This window comes from Somniosus microcephalus, chromosome 3, assembly GCF_052327205.1.
Source record: "Somniosus microcephalus isolate GS21.2 chromosome 3, FLI_Smic_1.0, whole genome shotgun sequence".
Taxonomy (NCBI): Eukaryota; Metazoa; Chordata; class Chondrichthyes; order Squaliformes; family Somniosidae; genus Somniosus; species Somniosus microcephalus.
Window position 1 is genome coordinate 285,490,512 of NC_140989.1, and position 20,740 is coordinate 285,511,251.

A 20,740-nucleotide genomic window follows, 5' to 3' on the forward strand; every position below is an offset into this window, starting at 1 on the left:
TCCTGCTTCCCTTCCCTCTGCTCCTGGCTCCTCATCTCACTTTCCCCAAAATGTTGCTTCTGGCTTTGCTTCTCTCCCCACCCCTACTGCTGACCTCTTCTCCTTCTCCCTCACCCTCCACCCCTACTGCTGACCTCTTCTCCTTCTCCCCCACCCTCCACCCCTACTGCTGACCTCTTCTCCTTCTCCCCCACCCTCCACCCCTACTGCTGACCTCTTCTCCTTCTCCCCCACCCTCCACCCCTACTGCTGACCTCTTCTCCTTCTCCCCCACCCTCCACCCCTACTGCTGACCTCTTCTCCTTCTCCCCCACCCTCCACCCCTACTGCTGACCTCTTCTCCTTCTCCCTCACCCTCCACCCCTACTGCTGGCCTCTTCTCCTTCTCCCCCACCCTCCACCCCTACTGCTGACCTCTTCTCCTTCTCCCCCACCCTCCACCCCTACTGCTGACCTCTTCTCCTTCTCCCCCACCCTCCACCCCTACTGCTGGCCTCTTCTCCTTCTCCCCCACCCTCCACCCCTACTGCTGACCTCTTCTCCTTCTCCCCCACCCTCCACCCCTACTGCTGACCTCTTCTCCTTCTCCCCCACCCCCCACCCTCCACCCTGGCTGCTGACCTCTTCTCCTTCTCCCTCACCCTCCACCCCGGCCGCTGACCTCTTCTCCTTCTCCCCCACCCTCCACCCTGGCTGCTGACATCTTCCCCTTCTCCCCCACCCACCCTCCACCCCAGCCGCTGACCTCTTCTCCTTCTCCCCCACCCTCCACCCCGGCTGCTGACCTCTTCCCCTTCTTCTCCACCCCGGCCGCTGACCTCTTCTCCTTCTCCCCCACCCTCCACCCTGGCCGCTGACGTCTTCTCCTTCTCCCCCACCCTCCACCCCTACTGCTGACCTCTTCTCCTTCTCCCCCACCCTCCACCCTGGCTGCTGACCTCTTCCCCTTCTCCCCCACCCACCCTCCACCCCGGCTGCTGACCTCTTCCCCTTCTCCCCCACCCACCCTCCACCCCGGCTGCTGACCTCTTCCCCTTCTCCCCCACCCACCCTCCACCCCGGCTGCTGACCTCTTCTCCTTCTCCCCCACCCTCCACCCCTACTGCTGACCTCTTCTCCTTCTCCCCCACCCTCCACCCCTACTGCTGACCTCTTCTCCTTCTCCCCCACCCTCCACCCCGGCCGCTGACCTCTTCTCCTTCTCCCCCACCCACCCTCCACCCCGGCTGCTGACCTCTTCTCCTTCTCCCCCACCCTCCACCCCTACTGCTGGCCTCTTCTCCTTCTCCCCCACCCTCCACCCCTACTGCTGACCTCTTCTCCTTCTCCCCCACCCTCCACCCCTACTGCTGACCTCTTCTCCTCCTCCTTCTCCCCCACCCTCCACCCCGGCTGCTGACCTCTTCTCCTTCTCCCCCACCCTCCACCCTGGCCGCTGACCTCTTCTCCTTCTCCCCCACCCTCCACCCCGGCCGCTGACCTCTTCTCCTTCTCCCCCACCCTCCACCCCGGCCGCTGACCTCTTCTCCTTCTCCCCCACCCTCCACCCTGGCCGCTGACCTCTTCTCCTTCTCCCCCACCCTCCACCCCTACTGCTGGCCTCTTCTCCTTCTCCCCCACCCTCCACCCCTACTGCTGGCCTCTTCTCCTTCTCCCCCACCCTCCACCCCTACTGCTGACCTCTTCTCCTTCTCCCCCACCCTCCACCCCTACTGCTGACCTCTTCTCCTTCTCCCTCACCCTCCACCCCTACTGCTGACCTCTTCTCCTTCTCCCCCACCCTCCACCCCTACTGCTGACCTCTTCTCCTTCTCCCCCACCCTCCACCCCTACTGCTGACCTCTTCTCCTTCTCCCCCACCCCCCACCCTCCACCCTGGCTGCTGACCTCTTCTCCCCCACCCACCCTCCACCCCGGCTGCTGACCTCTTCTCCTTCTCCCCCACCCTCCACCCTGGCCGCTGACCTCTTCGCCTTCTCCCCCACCCACCCTCCACCCCGGCCGCTGACCTCTTCTCCTTCTCCCCCACCCTCCACCCCGGCTGCTGACCTCTTCCACTTCTTCTCCACCCCGGCCGCTGACCTCTTCTCCTTCTCCCCCACCCTCCACCCTGGCCGCTGACCTCTTCTCCTTCTCCCCCACCCTCCACCCCTACTGCTGACCTCTTCCCCTTCTCCCCCACCCACCCTCCACCCCGGCTGCTGACCTCTTCCCCTTCTCCCCCACCCACCCTCCACCCCGGCTGCTGACCTCTTCCCCTTCTCCCCCACCCTCCACCCTGGCCGCTGACCTCTTCTCCTTCTCCCCCACCCTCCACCCCTACTGCTGACCTCTTCCCCTTCTTCTCCACCCTGGCCGCTGACCTCTTCTCCTTCTCCCCCACCCTCCACCCCTACTGCTGACCTCTTCTCCTTCTCCCCCACCCTCCACCCTGGCTGCTGACCTCTTCCCCTTCTCCCCCACCCACCCTCCACCCCGGCTGCTGACCTCTTCTCCTTCTCCCTCACCCTCCACCCCTACTGCTGGCCTCTTCTCCTTCTCCCCCACCCTCCACCCCTACTGCTGACCTCTTCTCCTCCTCCTTCTCCCCCACCCTCCACCCCGGCTGCTGACCTCTTCTCCTTCTCCCCCACCCTCCACCCTGGCTGCTGACCTCTTCCCCTTCTCCCCCACCCACCCTCCACCCCGGCTGCTGACCTCTTCTCCTTCTCCCCCACCCTCCACCCCTACTGCTGACCTCTTCTCCTTCTCCCCCACCCTCCACCCCGGCCGCTGACCTCTTCTCCTTCTCCCCCACCCACCCTCCACCCCTACTGCTGACCTCTTCTCCTTCTCCCTCACCCTCCACCCCTACTGCTGGCCTCTTCTCCTTCTCCCCCACCCTCCACCCCTACTGCTGACCTCTTCTCCTTCTCCCCCACCCTCCACCCCTACTGCTGACCTCTTCTCCTTCTCCCCCACCCTCCACCCCGGCTGCTGACCTCTTCTCCTTCTCCCCCACCCTCCACCCCGGCTGCTGACCTCTTCCCCTTCTCCCCCACCCACCCTCCACCCCGGCCGCTGACCTCTTCTCCTTCTCCCCCACCCACCCTCCACCCTGGCCGCTGACCTCTTCCCCTTCTCCCCCCACCCTGCATTAAGTGCTGCTTCTGGCTTCTTCACCTCCACCCCAAAATGCTGATCCTGATAATCCCCTCCACCCCTCAAAAGTGCTGTACTTTAAAACCCAGGAGGAAGGGAAGACGGAGGGAGCTGAGCAATCCCACAGTTTTCAAATTCGAGGAAAGAATGAGTTGGAGTCTGAGACGGTGCAATGACACCTGATTTCAGCAGGGAGGAGGAAGTGTGGACTATGTGCTGAAGCAATAGCAGGTACTTTAGCCATTGTGGGAGACGCTACAGGTGGAATGACTTTTGGCTTTCTCCTCTCTTTCGTGACTTTAATCATTCTCTGTTTAAAAATTTAAAAAATATATAAAATCCAGTTTATAACAAAATGTGTTCCAGTCTGGGATCTAAACTATGCATTTGCTGTTGAAGTTGAGTTTAATTATAGCTTGCCAGTATCGTATTCGCTGTCTTTTTTTAATACATTTCTGGTTGAAGACTGAGGCTGATTGCAATATGGAGAGCAACTTAATACTTTTATGAAAACATTGAACTCTAGCCCCACGTGTTTTCATTAGATCAAGATCTATGGCCTGAACCTGAAGATAGACGTACACCTATAAGGATCCATTATCAAATGCTAAATGTGCCTTAGCTGCAAGTGAGCGTTAGAGGGTGCTTCCCTGATTGCTGAGTGGTAACTGCATTGTATGGTGTGGTATTAAGTTGCATAGACCAGAAGATCCCACTGGTCTGTACTGAAATTGCTGACTTCAGTGAGGGCAATGGTTCGGACAGTACAATTGGCCTCAATTTCTGTGGGCTTGGGAGACAAATCAGTCACTCAAGGATTCACTCTCGTGAAGGCCCCTATCAAGTGTCCCCTTCTGGAAAGGACATGTGCGGATGCCGACCATGGACAGGATCGGGCTCAGCCATGATCCTTCCATGGATGAATAGCCTGTTATTAAATTGTCTAGCCTTGTGTGAATAATGGCCGTTTGGATGACGTCTTGGAGGGGTGCGGCCACCTGTGGGACCAACCCCAAAATGAGTCAGTATCTTCGAGGGGAGAGAAGAAAACCGACAAAATAAGGACTTTATGATTATGTATGTCTGCACCAGAAGAAAACAAGGTGCTAAATTTTATTGTGTGTTTTTAGGTTCTACTGAATATCTATTTTTGCCCATAATGTTTACACCCCCTCCCATTTCCTTCTCTGACTGCACTCAACTTAAGGCAGAAATTTTTTTAAACTTTGTTTCTAACTCTTCCACTGCTCGTTAAATCAAACTTTTGGTGATAATTGATGACATGTCCATGAACCCTTACAACGTATCCTTTAGTTAAACCCGTGGCAGTATCTGCAAGTGCTTTTAGTCGAGGCATTATTGGCCCTCACCAAATGGCTTTTTCTTCATGTGTGAGTCTCAGCAATGTATGTCATCAGGCTATTTGAATGCAAGAGGCATCACTGTTGAGCCTGACCATGTTTTCACTCAGTGTTCACTTGCATCTACTTTCCAACAGGAATCACTAAATAGCAATCAGGAGCAAGAACTCCAAATTCACCCCCCCACTGAGGTCAATTGTAGTCTCTCCACCAAACCCACCCTGGCTGAGATCAACTAGTTCAGCATAGATCGGAGATGGAACCTGAGACATTGCTGGATTGTATGGCTCAGTACCACAGCAGTCATAGCTTTATCCACAGATTCATTGTGGTAGCAAATCTCTCTTCTGTATGAATCAATTAGATAATATAATAGGCCAAGAGTTTGAGTGGTTAAAAATGATTTTGAAGTCTGTTTCACAATTGGACATCAGGAAATTCCCACTTGTGCCTTACTTGTACACACTTAACCAGTAAAAAAAAAACAAGCTCACTTGAACTCATGGGTTCTGATTAATTAAGTCATTGTTGTGACCCTACTACGTTAAAAGAATATTACTGATCTCTGTTGCCTCTTGAGATCTGGTTGAGTTTACCATGATTATTTCTTTCATTTTACAACCGGTCAATTGTATTGCCCACTGGCTGCCTCTTGATAGATCAGTTGTGCTGTATCCTGCAGCTCTGCCCACGTATCGGGCAACTAGAAAGAAAGCCTTGTATTTATATAGCGCCTTTCATGACCTCAGGATATCCCAAATTGATTTACAGCCAATGAACTAATTTTGAAGTGTAGTCACTGTTGCATTGTAGGGAATGGGGCAGCCATTTTATGCACAGCAAGACACCACAAATAGCAATGTGATAATGACCAGCTAATGTCAATTGAAGAATAAATACTGGCCCCCTTGCTCTTCTTTGAAATTGTGCCATGGGATTTTTTACTTCCACCTGAGAGGGCAGACAGGGCCTTGGCTTAACATCTCATCCGAAAGATGCTCGGTCCCAGTTCAGAGATTTTGAACAACCCAGCAGTGATTTCCCCCTTTTTCTACCCCCATACCTGGTGTTAGCTCCCCTTTATTGAGGCAACATATCCTTTACCAACATCTCACTGCTTAACATAGCTCCTGTTGGAACTGAATGGGAATGGTGGGGAGGGAAATCGGGTTTGTGGCACTCTGAGTTCTCCAACCACTGTGCTGCCCCAAAAATTAATGTTAAAATATATCTTCTTGATATCTGAAATATTTATGTCAGTCTTGTCTCAGCGGTAGCACATTTGCATCCCACAAGAACAGGGGCATTCTCCCGGTATTCTGGCCGACATATATCCCTCTACCATCGCCATCAAAACAGATTAACTGGTTGCTGATTGTGGGACCTGGCTGAATGCAATCTAGCTGCTGTAGGAGTCTCTGCACTCCTAACAAAGAATCTATAACTTACTGGAAGTTAACAAACTGAATTTATTGTCTAAGAACTTCACAAAACAAGAAACTACAGGAGAAGCTCAAAACAGGTCTTTTCTCTTTCAATCCACACGAGGACTCTCTGGCCCCGCCCTCTACCTCTGACGTCATGACGTTTCCCACTGAAGGGGACGTCACGTGACCCACGTGATGACGTCATCGCGTCAGATCGCGATGTTGTCGATCTAGCTCTGTTTAACCAGAGCCAACTTGAAAGGTAATAACATTGGTTACAGACAATTAATGCTAGAGGTAATAACATTGGTTACAGACAATTATGTAATTCACTGTAAGAGTCTCTTAGTGGTTTTGCCACACTGCCACTTTTGCCTACAAATGTGTGTGCATTTCAAAAATAATTTGTCAGTTATAAAATAGTTTGGGACAGCCTGAGGACATGAAAAGCTCTATATAAATGCAAGTTTTTTATTTCTAGTCTTTCTTACTGTGCTACTGGGGAAGAGTGATAACTGCAGCATGAAGGAAATGTGTAACATATTTCGGCAGTAGACCCAAACTCAGGCTGACAAGATGTATAATCGAGTGGAACAGTAGACCAGACTAAACCAATTATGGGGAAAGAGGAAGCCTAAAGAGGACCCAAGATCTACTAAAAAGGGAAAGCTTTTGATGATGTCACTACCTATCCATTCTTTCATCAAGTTCTGCCACTAAGCCCTGCTGTGCTTCTTAAAACCTGCTGCTTTTCACCTTGCATTCCCGTCTCTTATCGTATTTCCCTCTGCCTATCCTCTAAACACACTGCTGTTTTTAGTCTGTCCATGGGGACAGCAATAGACTTTGAAGTACCACATGTGAATCTCCTTCTGTTATGGGCCTCCCCTCCTTTGCTCCCTTTGGGCTGTTTATGTGTTCGCCCTTATCATTATGGCTGTCGTTTCTAATAATCCATCCCTCATCATCACCCTTGGAGCCTGAGGGCTTGGGTTTTAATGAGTGCACCAGGTCTCCAAGTTTGGGGTCGAGATGCCCTTTGTTCTTTCTTGCAAAGTTATGCAAATTCCATGAGCAGAAGCACTCATTTGCAAAAAACATTCTTGTCATTTTTTTCAGCAATAACATTTACTGAAGAACAACAAAGTAAAGATTCCTTTTTGCTGCATTTACATGGCAAATTCTTTTTAACAACGTCCTGGTTCAATTTCTGGCAGAGCTAACACAGCTTGTTATCAGGCCTTATTAATGGGATAGGCCTCAATCTAGTATAGCACCATGAAAGCGCACTTTGTTTTGGAGAGATGGTATTGCATTTGGTGTTTATCTCCTTAATAGGGGAAGAAAGGATAAGACACAATTTTACATTATTACAAATTAAGCTCTTTTTTTTCATTTAGACACATTTTCTCCCCGTCTCTTGAAGTTATCAACTCTTGCTGAGTTAAAGTTCCATGGCACCAGATGCACTCTGATACCTCGTCCAAATAGCCATTCTTCATGTTTGAACGTAGACAGTAAGAGTTGGCAAACTATTTTGCACTGGAGTACATCATAGCCAAGCCCATTGTCCTATCCTGATATCCACACATGCATTTTCCAATTGAGGGTCAGTGAATAGTGAATAGGAATGGGTTGATTTTCGCCTTGGATTCAGGGTACTAAAGGCAACTCGAGTACCCCTACCACCACTCTGCCCTTGCTGAGCTGGGTATCTCTGCACAGAATAGAGGTCAGCTCCATGAAGTTCTTAACAATTGAAGTTCTTTTATTAAGTATATTTGCCAAACTTGATTCTGCCCTCATAATAATTACATGTGTACATGCATACTTTTCAGCAGGAGTCACTGGATATCTATCAGGAGTGGGAATTCTTTCCTAGCACAAGGATACTTAGGCCATTGTAGCGCACCCCCCCCCACCCCCCCCCCCCCACACCCAATGCTGCCATGGCTGAGATCAGCATAGATGAAGGTTGAAACCTGTACCTTTCTGGTCTGTAAAGCTCAGCTCCACACTAAAAGACACTTTTATCAACCGAGCCATTGGGAAACAGTCAATTCTGAATCGGCCAAAGTGTGTCAGCTTTGTCTCAGTGGTAGCAATCTTGCCTCTGAGTCAGAAGGTTGTGGGTTCAAGACCCCAGAGACTTAGGCCTTGATATTAACAGGGGCGGGTTACATAGGCGGGGGGAAGGGGGACAGAGTTTCAGAGAGGAAACCCAGAAATCCGGGTTTCCCGCATGCTGTGGAGTTTTAACTTCACAGTGTTTGCGTCTTTTGTCCTTAACAGGTTCCCCGTCCGGAAGTCAGCCTGATTGACAGGCTTTGCTTCAGTTGGGCAGGTAGGACTCCAGAGCAGGCCGCAAGAGCAGCTAGGTCCGATCCACGACTCCGGGTTTGGGGGGGGAAGGGGGTCCGATCCCTGACCATTAACAATAATATTACTCTCTACCAAACACATGCTGTATGCCTCGAACCAATGCTATACTTGAGCTGGAAATACTGGACGCTGACACTTGGTGACCTTGATAGGAAAAACAGTCATTCTCCAGTGATAACGTTCCTCACCTTGATGAGTGCAAAAGAAAATTACCACAAAAAAATTAAGCAAAACAATCTTAAGATCCTCCACTTCTCTACAGGATTATTGTAGAATTGCTTCTACACTTGCTGCTAAATCAGAGACTGTTAGTTTTACTGCGGGATTGACTCACAACAATCTAAATAAAACCCTATCTTCTTTAGTTAAGTGCTAAGGCAACTCTGGTTTGCTTTGTTTCTGATGGAAAAAGCTAGAAATTTCTAGAGTGTTCTGAAAGATGGCTTATCGTGTGTGGTAAACCACTGTTTGTATTCCTGTTTGTCCTGTTTGTATTCCACTGTGTACATGCCTGGACATGCCTCGGCTGACTCCTCCCACAGGTCCTAGTATAAAGGTGACTGCTCCCCAGCCCTTGTATCCTGGACCGGTCGACCACTCGAGGCAGACCTCCATTCTGTTGTTAATAAAAGCCTTTAGTTACTCTTCTAACTCTTAGTCTTTTATGAGTAATTGATAGCGCATCAATTTTATTAACAACATTTTTATAATGGAGAAGATCCTCACACCAGCATGCCTGGACTTAGATCATCGGGAGGCGGACTCATCCACCAAGTTTACTCACTGGCTTAAGTGTTTCGAAAAATTCCTGACCGCCTCCGAAGCAATCAAATCGGACGAGGACAAACTGGATGTCCTGACCTCCAAAGTGAACCACCGAGTGTACTCGGTCATCCAAGACGCGACCTCGTACGCGGACGCTATCAAGCTCCTCAAGGACCAGTACACGCGCCCAGTGAACGAAGTGTACGCCAGGCACCTCCTGGGGAGTCGTAAACAACAACCTGGGGAATCGACCGTGGAATACCTTCAGGCACTGTCTGTGCTTGGCCGGGCCTGTGGTTGTAAGGATGTAAAGGCCGCCGTGTACACAGAGGAACTTATCCGGGACGCTTTTGTAGCGGGCCACAGATCCAATTACACCCGACAGCGACTGTTGGAGCAGAGTAACCTCGACCTCAACAAGGCCTCTGAACTCGCACTATCGTTGGATGCAGCCTACCAGGGCATGGATGCCTACTCCTCTGCACCGTGGACGCCGCGGGGAATGACAGCCTGGGACACGGTAGGACCGCCTCATAGCGCCGTGCCACCCCAGCCACACCCCAACAACGGCCCAACTACCGCAGCAGTGTCCCAAGGCCAGACAGCAGTGCCCCAAGGCCAGAAATGCTACTTCTGTGGCCAGGCAAAACACCCCAGAGCGCGCTGCCCGGCGAAAAACGCGATCTGCTCGGGCTGCGGGAAGAAGGGACACTACGCTAGCGTCTGCAGGGCCAAAGCCACCCCGAACCCCAGCAGCGCCGCGTGTGGGCCATGCGGGCCGCCATTTTGGACCTCCCCGGCCGTGTGCGAATCACCGGTACAGCAGCCATTTTGGACGCCTCCAGCCACATGGGGATCATGGACGCCGCCATCTTGGACGACAGCCGGGACGCAGCAGGCCCCCGACACCGCCTCATCTGATACCCGCAGCGACACACCGACCCCTACGCTGGCATCCGTTACACTGGACCAAGCGAGACCGCACCAACTGGCCAGTTCCACAATGGACATTAAGGTAAATGGTCACGATACAATCTGCCTTTTTGATTCTGGGAGCACGGAGAGCTTCATCCACCCCGACACGGTGCGGCGTTGCTCTCTCCCAGTCCTGCCTGCGCAACAGCGGATTTCTATGGCCTCCGAGTCCCAGTCGGCGGACATCGGCGGCTACTGCGTGGTGACACTCGTAGTAGACGGGACCGTGTACGATCATTTTAAACTTCTGGTCCTGCCCGACCTCTGCGCTGCCGTCCTGCTGGGGTTAGATTTTCAGTGCCACCTTAAAAGTGTTACGATGGCGTACGGTGGACCCCTACCCCCACTCACAGTCCGCAGCCAGCAGCTTCCAAATTGCCCGCCGCGCACCAGGTGCAACCTCTCCACACTCAGAGTCACCCCCCCACCACTGTTTGCTAACCTCACCCCCGACTGTAAGCCCATCGCCACAAAGAGCAGGCGATACAGTGCCGGGGACAGGGTTTTCATTAAAACCGAAGTGGAGCGGCTCCTGAAAGAAGGGATTATTGAGGGCAGCACCAGCCCCTGGCGAGCCCAGGTTGTGGTCGTTAAGACCGGCGAGAAGCAGTGCCTGGTCATCGACTACAGCCAGACAATAAATCGCTACACCCTGCTGGACGCCTACCCACTCACCCGTATAGCTGATATGGTCAACCAGATCGCGCAGTACCGCGTCTTCTCGACCATTGACCTGAAATCAGCGTACCACCAGCTCCCCATCCGCCCTGAGGACCGCCAGTACACTGCCTTTGAGGCAAACGGCCGCCTCTATCACTTCCTTAGGGTTCCCTTTGGCGTCACCAACGGGGTCTCCGTCTTCCAAAGGGAGATGGACCGGATGGTAGATCAAAATGCGTTGCAGGCCACTTTCCCATATCTGGACAATGTGACCATCTGCGGCCGTGACTTGCAGGACCATGACGCAAACCTCGAAAAATTCCTCCGCACCGCCCAACTCCTAAACCTGACATATAACAAGGAGAAGTGCATATTCCGCACAAACCGCCTCGCCATCCTTGGCTGTGTTGTGGAACACGGAGTCATCGGCCCCGACCCCGACCGGATGCGTCCCCTTATGGAACTTCCACTGCCCCACTGCCTCAAGGCCCTGAAGAGGTGCCTAGGGTTTTTCTCCTATTACGCCCAGTGGGTCCCCTACTATGCGGACAAGGCCCGTCCGCTGATCAAGTCCACCTCTTTTCCCTTGACGGCAGAGGCCCGCTTAGCCTTCCACCGTATCAAGGAGGACATTGCCAAAGCCACCATGCACGCAGTGGACGAATCCATCCCCTTCCAGGTGGAAAGCGACGCGTCCGACTTTGCCCTGGCCGCTACCCTCAATCAGGCGGGGAGACCCGTGGCCTTCTTTTCACGAACCCTCCAAGGCCCGGAGACCAGACACTCCGCTGTTGAGAAGGAGGCCCAGGCGATTGTGGAGGCTGTGCGTCATTGGAGGCACTATCTGGCCGGAAAACGATTTACCCTGCTCACTGACCAGCGTTCAGTTGCTTTTATGTTTAACAACAAGCAGAGGGGCAAAATCAAAAATGACAAGATCTTGAGGTGGAGAATCGAACTTTCCACCTACAATTACGAGATCTTGTACCGGCCCGGGAAGCTAAATGAACCCCCGGATGCGCTATCGCGTGGCACCTGCGCCAGCGCGCAGATCGATAGACTACGGGTTCTCCACAATGACCTCTGCCACCCGGGGGTCACCAGGTTCTTCCACCTCATCAAGGCCCGCAACCTGCCTTACTCTATTGAGGAGGTCAGGACCATGACCAGGAACTGCCAAGTCTGCGCTGAGTGCAAACCACACTTTTATAGACCAGACAGGGCCCACCTGATAAAAGCCACTCGCCCCTTCGAGCGCCTGAGCGTTGATTTTAAAGGGCCTCTCCCCTCCTCCGACCGCAATGTGTACTTCCTCAATATTATTGATGAGTACTCCCGTTTCCCGTTCGCCTTCCCCTGCCCGGACATGACCAGTGCCACGGTCATTAAATGTCTGAACAACCTCTTCACCCTGTTCGGCTTCCCCAGCTATATCCATAGCGACCGGGGCTCATCGTTTATGAGCGACGAACTCCGTCAGTACCTGCTAACTAGGGGTATTGCCACAAGCAGGACCACCAGTTACAACCCCCGGGGGAACGGACAGGTGGAAAGAGAAAATGCGACAGTTTGGAAGGCCGTCCTGCTAGCCTTAAAGTCTAGGGGCCTTCCAACCTCCCGCTGGCAGGATGTGCTCCCCGATGCGCTCCACTCTATTCGGTCACTGCTCTGCACTGCCACTAACGCCACCCCTCATGAGAAAATGTTTGTCTTCCCAAGGAAGTCCACATCAGGGACATCGCTACCGCCATGGCTGACGTCCCCAGGGCAGGTCCTACTGAGAAGACACGTGAGGACCCATAAAACGGACCCCCTGGTCGAGAGGGTCGACCTCCTCCACGCCAACCCCCAGTATGCTTACATCGCATACCCGGACGGGCGGGAGGACACAGTCTCCATAAGAGACCTTGCACCCTCGGGGACCACAGTAACCCACTACCCACTACCACCCCCCCCCACGATCCGATATCCAGCCCCAGCAGACGGCAGGCCTGGGCCCCGCGACCCGCTCGACATCTACGAGGTCGACACGCCTGTGCCACAGCCTACGCTGGACTCGACGCCGGAAGCTTCACTACCCCTGCCGTCGCCACGCCGATCACAGCGGCAGACAAGACCTCCGGAGAGACTCCAATACACTAACTTTTAATACACTTCACCCCGCCGGACTCAATTTTAAACAAGGGGTGAATGTGGTAAACCACTGTTTGTATTCCTGTTTGTCCTGTTTGTATTCCACTGTGTACATGCCTGGACATGCCTCGGCTGACTCCTCCCACAGGTCCTAGTATAAAGGTGACTGCTCCCCAGCCCTTGTATCCTGGACCGGTCGACCACTCGAGGCAGACCTCCATTCTGTTGTTAATAAAAGCCTTTAGTTACTCTTCTAACTCTCAGTCTTTTATGAGTAATTGATAGCGCATCATCGTGTCCATTGAACACCTGCCTCCACTTAACCCGGTTGGGGCTTTCTGCTCCAGTTAGTCTTTTCACTCAGGTCAGAAAATCAACAGGGGCCCTAAGGCTTTCTGGAAACATTAACTTCTTCACAGTATCTTACCCGACAGTCTGTGGGTGCATGGTTTCCACCTCTCAGCTTTTTTTTTTGCAAGAGAAAGCAAGCAAGCAAGCTTCCAACTGAGGGTTCACAGAAAGCTGAGATGTGGCAGTTTTGTTTTCTCAGATCAGTCATACGGCAGACAGTTATGCCAGTCAAATGACTCTCGGGTCAAGAGGCATGATCAGAAACAGAGGGGTTGTCTCCAGGCTCCATGATGGGCAGCATCTACACATCTAATGGGAGACGGGCCTGCTGTGGCTGGGCTTCAGTGGTAATGAAACCCTAACTGGAACATTGGGCCTCAACCTATGTACCTTGTGATTTGACTGACTCGGAAAACAATTCACTACTCATGCAAATGGTTTGTAAAGGATGAATGTCTAAAAGATTGAAAAGTTGAAAACATACTTTTGGCACCGACATGCGGGACATGAAAGCGTCAAAATATGGAGTGGAGGATAAAAGAACTTGTATTTATATAGCGCCTTTCACCACCCCAGTACTTCTACAAACTTTACTAAGAGCCAGTACAAAAGCAATAAGCAACTTACCTGCAAACCCAAAGCGTTCTACAGCCGATGAAGCACTTTTAGAAGTGGAGTCACTGTTGTAATGTAGGAAACGCAGCAGACAATTTTGCGCACAACAAGGACCCACAAACAGCAATGTGATAATCCGTTTTAGTGATGTTGGTTGAGGGATGGATATTAGCCAGGACACCAGGGAGAACTCCCCTGTTTCCCACATTACAACAGTGACTCCACTTCAAAAAGTACTTCATTGGCTGTAAAGCACTTTGAGACGTCTGGTGGACGTGAAAGGCGCTATATAAATGCAAGGTTTTTTTTTGCTCTTCTTCGAAATAGTGCCATGGGACCTTTTTATGTCTACCCAAGCGGGCAGACGGGGCCTCGGTTTAACATTTCATCTGAAAGACGCTAGGTCCCAGTTCAGAGACCCCTTTTTCCACCCCCATAACAGCAATATCAGGAGGAGATCTGCTGCGATGCTGGCACAGCCTTCAGTGGGTGACAGAAGAGCAGCAAAGGCAAAGGCCTGGGAGCAGACTGCCCAAGTGCACACTTCGTGCAGAAAACGCACAGATCACTGAAAGCTGCACTGGAGGGGTAGGAGAAGGGAGGGAACCAGAAAGAATTCATACCCCCTCCCACTTACAAATAAAGAGAAATGTTTTGGGGTTTGTTTTAATTCCTGGTTAGCTGAGCAGAAAGTTGCTTAGAGTAGGTGGACATTAGTCTCCAGCCTTTTATTTCCATTTTATATAACTCCCTCTTGAATAAATACAGTTACATTGTGGAAACTGTCGATCAAGTTTGCTGTGGCTATTTCAGCCAATTAAATTTATTTGACTTGTTAAATTTTTCCGTTCCCTCTCCCTGCTGCGAATATGATTTCTCTGTGACCGAGAATTTTGGGGATAGACGGCACAAAAGAAAACCGAGACTCAGTCACGGTGGGAAGTTAAGATGCCCGACTAGACAGCATTGAGCATTGATGTGAAGTTCCATCAGGGCTCCCGCTGTTCCAGCTAAGCTCATGCCACACCTCCCACAGCTTGCTGAACAGGCAGCGTTTTGTGCTTATCATTAACCCTGTCCTTGCTGGCTCTCGGAGACCTCTGTCCAGGATAGAATTGCCTTTAGAGCCTGCATCTCACTAACTCCTGGAGCACTGTATACAAGAAATCGTTATCCATTAAAAAATTATTTTATGGAATAAACTATAATGGGTTAATGAATCGAATATGCTCTAGCACCAGGGTTCCCCACTAATTTTCTATCAATGGCCTCATGCTTCTCTCTCCCCCCCTCCCTCTTTCTCCCTCTTCCTCTCTCTCCCTCTTCCCCTCTCTCTCTCTCTCTCTCTTCCTCACCCTTCTCTTTCTCCACCTTTCTCTCCCTCTACCCTCTCTCCCTCTCTGCTCCTCTCTTTCTCTCGCCCCCCCCCCCCTCGCCTCTTTCTCTCCCTCTGCTCTGACTTTCTCGCATGTCTCTGTTTTTCATTCTCATTCTCTTTCTGCCTGTGCGTCTTGCTCTCTCTCGGTACCTCTCCTTCTCCTGACGGGCTGCCAGTGGAGCCCCAGCAGGAGGTCCTCCGATGGCATAGGTAAGGGGTTGATGGGCTGCAGTTGACTCTGGCTTTGTATTATACGTACTCACTGCTTTACACAAACCAGAGCACATTTTTTTCTATTGACTAGGTTAAAAGTCAGAATTCCATCCTGATGCTGAAACTTGTTGATTTAAAGGGTGTTCTTACAAGGGAAAGAGCCCAAAGGAGCTGCACCTTGTTTTCTTCATGACATTGTACATTCTTATAATACAGTGATGTTTCCAACATGAATTAGATTGGATGTTTGTAAACACTTGGGAAGAATTTGCCTTACAACTTTCAGTAGTAATTATATCCCTTTAAGATAACCAGCAAGTATGCTGTATCTGTTAATGACAGGCCTTACTGTTCTAATCAATGGACCTTGGGTCATAGGGGTCAGAGCATTCCAAAACTTCTCTTCGGTTTATGATGTATAATTCCCTTTAATTCTACACCTGATTTTAATATCTCAAATTAGATTCCATTTTCTCCCAGCCCCATGATCTCTACCACCGAGGGACATGAGCAACAACATCCTGGAAAACCATTCCTCTCCAAGTCACACTCCATGCTGATTTGGACATAAACCACCATTCCTTCATCATCGTTGAGTCAAAATCCTGGAATTCCCTACCTAACATTATGGGAACAGCATCAGCAAGAAGGCGGCCCACTACCACCCTCTCAGGACAAGCAATAGGCAATAAAAAGGTAGCTTGGCCAGTGTCACCTAGGAGCTTGGAAATGCACCTTGTTTGAATCTGAGAATCAGGAAAGGTTGAACCACTTAGTTCTCAACTGTGGCTCTCAATGCCACTTCTTGATTATCTAATGAAGAATAAGCATCGAGTGGGAGAGATGTAGAGCATTGTATCTGTACTGAACTCCATTTAGGCTTCTGCAGGAGCTCATTTTTAATGAGTAATTGAGCCACACAGACCACAGAATCTAATTAGCTGATCTCAGCTTGGGTAGCAGTTGGGGAATTAAAATTGGCCTCAGGACCTCTGGGTTAGGGTGGGGAAAATCCTACTCTTGTTTGTTATCCAGTGATTCCTGTTGGAAGTGTGTGAGCATGGACAACAACAACAACTTGTATTTATATAGCACCTTTAATGTAGTAAAACATCCCAAGGCGCTTCACAGGAGCGTTATCAAAAAAATTTGACACGAGCCATATAAGGAGATATTAGGGCAGATGACCAAAAGCTTGGTCAAAGACGTAGGTTTTAAGGAACATCTTAAAGGAGGAAAGAGAGGTAGCGAGGCCGAGAGGTTTAGGGAGGGAATTCCAGAGCTTAGGGTCTCGGCAGCTGAAGGTACGGCCACCAATGGTGGAGCAATTAAAATTGGGGGTGCGTAAGAGGCCAGAATTGGAGGAGCGCAGAGATTTGTAGGGCTGGAGGAGATTACAGAGATAGGGAGGGGCAAGGCGATGGAGGGATTTGAAAAGGATGAGAATTTTAAAATCAAGGTGTTGCTTAACTGGGAGCCAGTGTAGGTCAGTGAGCACAGGGGTGATATGTGAATGGGACTTGGTGTGAGTTAGGACACAGGCAGCAGAATTTTGGATGACCTCAAGTTTACAGAGGGTAGAACATGGGAGGCTGGCCAGGAGTGCATTGGAATAGTCAAGTCTAGAGGTAACAAAGGCATGGATGAGGGTTTCAGCAGCGGATGAGTTGAGACAGGGGCGGAGTCAGGCGATGTTACGGAGGTGGAAATAGAGGGAGCTAAATTCAGTTGATTTGCGCCTCCCGTTAGCGCCCTCTAACGGGGCACAAATCAACTAGCGCTTGGGCGTGGCGTTGCTAACGCCTCCCACAAAATTCAACGGGAGGTTAGCGGCAGCGCTAACTATTAGCACCGTGCGGCGCTGTGCCGCCCGCGATGATGTCATCACCATGCACAGCGCCCCGCTCGCGCCCCGGCTGTAATATTGGGTGGCGCCCCCCGACTTGCCACCGGACGCTATGTCCGAAGGGTCAAGGGGGCCTACTTGCGGCCAGGGTGGCGCTAGTTAAAGGGAAGATGGTGGGCGGCCATTTTTGTTGCTGGCCACTTGCCAGCACCTGCCCCCGTTGCTGTCCCTGGCCCCCATGAAGCCCCCCCGCGGGGTGCTGGCTGCTTTCCGTGAGCACGGCACTCCCCTTGAGTGCCGGGTTCGTTTGCCGGCACTCCCGATCCCTGGTGGCCTAGCTGGGCACCGGGACGCGCTGCGCCGGGGCCCTCCCCTTTAATAAGGGGAGGAAGGCCTGTTGTACCGTGGCACCCAAGAGGGACGCGGGGCGCTGCCAGTAGCGCCCCTCCTCCCTCTCGGGGCGCTACCTGGGAAAATCAGCCGCGGGGACGTTAACTTTTTCGGGGCGCTAAAATTAGTGCCCCGGTGAAGGTAGCGCTCCTATTTTTACCCCAGGGGTCTTGATATGGATACGTGGCCAGAAGCTCATTTTACGGTCAACTATGACACCAAGGTTGCGAACAGTCTGGTTCAGCCTCAGATAGATGCTAGGGAGAGGGGTGGAGTCGGTGGCTAGGGAGCAGAGTTTGTGGCGGGGACCGAAGACAATGGCTGAGAATGGAAACTGGCTGAGAACAGGATTTAGCTCAGTTGTAACATTCCCTGCATTCAAACACCCTGCTGGCTCACTGTCAAAGGCCACACCTGAATCATGGATGAGGTACCAGAGTGTGCCTGGTGCCCATGGAGATCCATCCCAACAAGGATTCATTGTCTTCAGGAAAGGAATAAAAGGGATGGAAGAATATTGACCAGAAAAAGAAGTTAACATAAAAACATCAGTTGGCCAACCAACCAGGAACAGAAGAGGCTTGGCCAGTGGGGAGCAAGTTCAAGTAACAGGCTGTGCCTGGTGGCTGGTGCTTAAGTAACATTTTTTGGGCACAGGATAGTGCAGTGGTAGCAAAAGAATTGACTAATCGAATAAAAGCATTTTACAGCCTCTGGATTTGTAGTTTCATCACAGTTGGAGACAATTTAGAAAACCCACTGTTGCTAAATGAATCGTTGTGTGGTACTAAGCCATATAGATCAATAAGGTCCAAGGTTTCATACCTGGTCTGACCTCAGCTGACCCGGTGGTGGTTGGCTGGGTCATGAGGGGGGGCAGGGAGAGGGTTACACAGTTGTCCTTCAATATTAAAGAGTTACCCAAGGGTTAAGGAGGAGAAAAGAGCCATTCCTAATCGCTGTGCCATCTGTGGGTATCGGGTGAGGATACAATCGGGCTCCGCTTTGTTCCTAATTTATGTTTCACGTTATTTTATGTCTGCCTTAAACTGATTTCTCACAGGGCCCTTACAGAGAACAGAGAGAAAGTCCTGTGTGGAATGAGTTTGGGGAAGTTTCGAGCAGAGGGGGGGATAATTGGACAAGGCCCTTTGACTTGAATTGCAGACTGTGCGGAGTTGATTGGGGTCGATTATAAAGCCAGAGCCAGCAGCCCTTTCCCCTGCTGCCAACAGCAGAAACAGGTCACGGTAGACTAGTATATTTACCCCACATGTGAAATATACCTTCCATAAATACTTACATGGCTGCCAGAGTCTAATTGCAAGTGGCTGTTTGTAGAGTAAGGCCCCATTTATTTATGCAGTTCAGTTGTTTTAAATTATAACACAGGAAAAAAAATATTCTGATGCTGCGTTTGCTTTGCAGCTCAGCCACTGGCAGTAGCCTCTACTTGAGCAGCGGTGCTCTGCTGCGAACGAAATGACACGCATTCCTCTGGCGGTATCACCTCGCGATGTTTGGTCCCCTCACCACTGGAGTCAAAGTGCCACTGCTAAGTATAAGCAGCTGCTGCCAATGGCCACCGGTTCTCTGGCTACTTGCGGTACAGTAATCCTGTGTAGGTCGGCAATGTGTATTACATCACGCTGGCTGATCCTGACTTTCCCCCCAACCATTGTGGAAGATTCACAGCCAGAAACTAAAAATTGTAATTGTGACTTTTAATTAATTGTTTAATGAATCATTTACTTAGTGATTCTGGAGAGGCACAAGCTAAGATGTGGCAATGTTTATTTACGTGGAGTGGTTCTGTACAGGGGAAATGAGACATGGGAGATGGGCCCAGCATCACTGCCGTGGCGTGGCTCCTTCCACAGCTTTTATAACTGAAGGAGGAGCAACACTTAAAAAGTAATTGGCCAGCTAACAAAGCAGTGATCATGAGGGAACTGCCAGGCTCGCATTGCTGTGCCTTTATTTACATGCAAGAAAGAGAGAATACTGTTGCCTGCTTCAAGGGCACTAATCACCCGATCAGAAGTTTCTCAACTCAGCTACTTCCACAAAGAGAGAGTCATTTTGATTTGTTTGGATGAAGATTAATCTCAGTTGTAGAGCTGATGAATTCTGCTTAACAAATTGCCAGAGAGTGGCTGGAGTCCTGATTCAAACCAAAGCACAATCTTCTTTACAATCCTGGTGAATGTTTTTTTTATGAAGTGCACTCAGCTCTGCTCTCTGCCAGTAGTGCGATGTGTATTGGACTGGCAGCAACACAGTGTGTCCTTGTTTAGCTCTATGATCTGAATCCTATTACACCGTGTATCCATTTTAAAAGAGGTTCTGGAACTGTGCAGGAGATCACACAGCAACTGTTTCTGTACCTTACCGCAGCTGAAAATGCAGGAGTAACTGGCAAAGACTTATTGATGAAGGCGATTTCCTGCCCCCCCCCCCCCCATAAATGTTTTTCAGTGTTCGGTGTCTCTTTTCTCTCTCTGCATGTGAATGCCCTACATGGTGTGGCACTTAGCCCTATAGACCAGGAAGGTCCTTTCTCAGTTTGTGGTCAGATTAGCTTATCTGAGCTGGGTGACAGTTGGCCATAGCTCCCTTGGCGCTAAGGAGAGGGGGAAAGAAACTAATCAGCCAGTGTCCTGATCAATATCCAGGGACTCCTACCAGAAAATGCGCATCTGTGGATATTGGGTGAGGACAGGATTGGGCTTGGCTGTGATGCCCCCCACAGTCTGCCAACACTCGCTATCCAAGCAAATGGACAAAGAATGGCCACTTGGCTGAGAGGTGCAGAGAGCAGCCAGTGCCTGTAGAACAGCACCCCAGCATAAGTCTCCTCATGAAGAGGAGTGAAAATCAGACAGGTCACAGTACAGACCAACACAGTAGTTTTAGCAATATTTTTCTGCTAGTTTTAAACATGTGGAAGGTGATGAAGACTGCCACAAAAAAAAGGCCATTATTGTGAGGGGTTTCGCAATGCTAAGAGTCCCCTCCTTCTCCAGGTCAGATCGCCAGCCATTGTATTGTGGCAAGCCTGATCAAATCGGTGCCTTTTACCCTTGCAAAGTAAAGCTGAGAT

At 50.8% G+C, this 20,740-nt stretch overlaps 1 protein-coding gene and 1 long non-coding RNA gene across 3 annotated transcripts in view; one reads left to right on the forward strand and one right to left on the reverse strand.

Moving 5' to 3' along the window:
- Positions 1-20,740, forward strand: part of ror1 (receptor tyrosine kinase-like orphan receptor 1) — a 358,993-nt gene that overhangs the window by 83,964 nt on the left and 254,289 nt on the right. The gene's annotated exons all lie outside the window — the stretch shown is intronic.
- Positions 5,952-19,301, reverse strand: LOC147122028 (uncharacterized). The gene is made up of 2 exons (XR_015077664.1): positions 18,941-19,301; positions 5,952-6,183 (listed from the first exon to the last, which is right to left on the reverse strand). It is a non-coding gene; the product is annotated as an uncharacterized LOC147122028 (long non-coding RNA).